The sequence below is a fragment of the Morone saxatilis genome, unplaced genomic scaffold (genome assembly GCF_004916995.1).
Source record: "Morone saxatilis isolate NCDOM2014 unplaced genomic scaffold, NCSU_SB_2.0 Contig12, whole genome shotgun sequence".
In the NCBI taxonomy this organism is placed as follows: Eukaryota; Metazoa; Chordata; class Actinopteri; family Moronidae; genus Morone; species Morone saxatilis.
In genome coordinates, this window is record NW_023339674.1 from 14,540,897 (window position 1) to 14,544,441 (window position 3,545).

Below are 3,545 nucleotides of genomic sequence, written 5' to 3' on the forward strand. Positions count from 1 at the left end.
AGTACTAGTGTGTCAAGGAGAAGTGCGATGGGTGAGTCAAATGGATATGTGGTGACATCAAAGACCGACGGTCCCACGCCAAACATGGCATCCATCCTGAGTTGCGACATCACGCTGAAAAAGGCAGCAGTGTCTTTTTTGGATGATGTCCTCCGAGCTTCCTGTCATGTTCCTCAGTGCAAGCTGCAAGTTCGGCATTTTCTGAGAAGCCATCTTTGGCAAAATTAGCTCAGCAGGAGATGAAACAGACGAACAAAAACGGGAGTGAATATGTATAGTAGAGAAATGTTATCTCCTATTGATTTAGTGCCCAGGAAAGCTGTGTTCAGCACATTTATGTGATATAACATAAAACTGTTGTCAGCTGAGCTGCCTTTTAATTGAGCAGGTGACAGCTGAAGAGGACAGGAAAAGGAGAGAAGAAGAGATAGTAACGTCTCACCGATGGGGTATCAACCGAAACATGGAGAGGTCCGATCCGTAGGTAAGAGTAGCCAATGCTGTCAGCGGGGTAGGAGACGTGGGAATGGGGATTGTGGGGGGGACACAAGAAAGCCACAGGTGCGGAGTCAGAACTCACGTCACTGCAGCAAGGACTCACTGTGGACAGATGGCGCTACCAGGTGAGGCACACATAAAACACACAAGCGTCGCTCTGGTGCTATATTGACAATGAACTAAAAAACACAAACAAATCTTTTTGTGATGGTTTGAATGTGACTGTCAGAAGTGATATGGTAGCAGTGTTTGTATGTAATAAGATAAGGATAAGGAATTTAGACTTTATTGATCCCACACTGGGGTAACACAGCAGATGAGAAAAAAGAAAAATACACATTAAATAACAAAATAAAATAGAAAAAATACAAGATATCAAGATATGTTTTGTTATCTGGAACTATACAGATAAAATTGAATAAATAAAGGTGCACTTATACAATGCAAACACATCATATTGTTATGTTTTTTTTATCAGTTTGGAAAAGACCAAACAGAAAGCCTTAGCCTTGGGCAGTTACTTTATTAAAAGGGTAAAATTAAAATGCATGAATAAAAAAGTAGCAGCTACTTAAACCCTTTTGAGTTAATACAACAGCTGTCCAGTTGTTCCAGGCCAAACTGTATATCTGAAAACTCAAAATGATCTCCTCTGAATGAACACACACACACACACAAAGTATGAAAGCAAAGCAGATTTTGGGAGGAACAGTTTATTCAGTTTATATTTACAAGGGACCGATCATATCAATTTAAAGAACGTCAGAACAGCCAATGATAGAGCGTCTTTAAATCTAAGCAAACATTTTACAGCAGACGAATGGAAGGCAAATCATTTGTAATATTGTGCTTTTACAGTTGGAAAGGTCAGATCAACTATTTGTATGCAAACCTTGCTTACGATATTGGATGTGATCGATCGCAAAACTATAAACTATAATAACTAAAAGTCACATTCCTTCACATTTTCTGGATTTCTTCCAATCATTTAGTTGAAAAATAGGCACTCAGTGCAGCCAACAAACCTCAAAGGAACCTTTTCAACGATAGTTTCATCACGGATGGCAAATATGTAATGAAACTGCTCAGGTTTTGGTTTATTGGTGTGAAAACAGCCTAAAAGGACTGAAAAGAATCGAAAAGTTGAACCTTTTCGTTAACAATCCTGTACCAGAAAGGCAAAAGAACAAGAAGAATTGAGATGGCACTTTAGAAAGCAACATTTCATGAGCACTATTTCGTGTACCAAAGACATATAAACATGTCCATGCCTTACTACCAGCTACACAACTGCATGAACACTCATCAGTCAACAACAAACACGTTTTAGGAGAACACAGCACCTTCTCAACAGAAATCATAACTCACATATATGCTGAAACCATTCAAAAGGTTATGTGACAAATAAATCCAATAGTGCAAAACAAGGCAGGCAGGCAATACAAGTATGCAGTTCCTTACAAAAATAAAAATTCTTCACTCCTCTGCCCTCCTGCTACAATAAGTTGAACAGATGGAAGACGTTAGAGGAAATCAATGTAACCCCAGAAAATGTACAATCCATAATGCATTAGGATGAGAATGTGCTGACATTGTCCCAAATGTTCACCAGAAACAACCACAGAGAAACACAAGGAGATGTCAAACAAAAACCCCTTGAAATCATAAACTAAATCTCCTCATAAGATACATTAACTTTATCATTCTGAAATAAGATCACAGTTCCTTTCAGAGGCCACTTTAGACCTAATCAATCTAATCACAATCTGAACAACAAATGTTCCCGTATGAAACAGATCTACAAGAATAATAGAAAGGTGCAATTTATAAACATGTGTACAACCAGGGGTGTGTCTAGAGGTCGGGGAGGGGGCCTGAAATCTGATTGGCCACTCTGCTCTGTGTTTTAGAGGCTAGTAGCAGGTTCAGTTGTTAGATACTGGTATAACATAAAATCTAACGCATCCATTGGTACAAACAAATAACTTGTCAGTAAGGAGGCTCAATAACGCTCCAAATTTAGGCTACAATGGAAAAACTAGCATAGCAATTTTCAAAGGGATCCCATTGACCTCTGACCTCAAGATATCTGAAAGAAAATGGGTTCTATGGGTAGAGGGTTTGGACAAATAACAGGCAACATTGTGCACACACTATATTATTTTCATCTATACTTTAAGGTTTTTGAACTCTCAGAGGATGTATGGGTTGCCAAGATATATTGAGGAGTTAATCAAGTGTGTAAGCTTTAAACAAATTATACTCCAATCCAGTCCAATTTGGTGCACAACTGCTGGGTTGTGAGACCGTAATACTAGCAATTAAAGTCAATTATTAATTCCGGCTTTTGTCAATGCCCAACATGGACTACCACAGTCAAAAAAAGGTTCCTGTGTACAATGCTTGCGTATTTTGTCCTGATTGTGGCCACTTTGACACAGATTCTACACGACATTATTGTAGATGTTTTGTATATGGTGAGTTGGTATTATATGCATCTTATACGTGACATACAGTATGTAATGTGCAGAATATACAGTCTGAATATGATGTAGTAAATATAAAGCACATTTCTTTAATGTTTGTATTGAATCTGTTTATGTGGCCATAACCATGTTACACAAAATAAACAACCACTGCTTTACAAACATTTTAAGACATATATATGAACAGATTTTCCTATGTGGGGGTTCCAAGGTCACAAAATGCAAATATTGATCATATTCCTCCATTTTCTACGCACAAGACGACTGAGGCACATCATAACACAAGATACAGTACAGATGTTAGTACATTAGGACATTTTAAAAATGTCCTTACAGCAAAAGAGGGAGCTTGAAAAGGCCTTATGATACAGCTGTTGTGAGGCAAAAATAAATATGAAGGCATCTGACGCATTGGAAAACCATTGTTATTTACATCTAACACATATCATATTCACACGAACCAGCATGAATATAAATGTGTGTAACCAGTTTGGTCTGAAGCTGAAGCATCTGCTACATCAGTAATGTTGCTGTCAGACGTCTCTGGTGTGATCAAGTGTT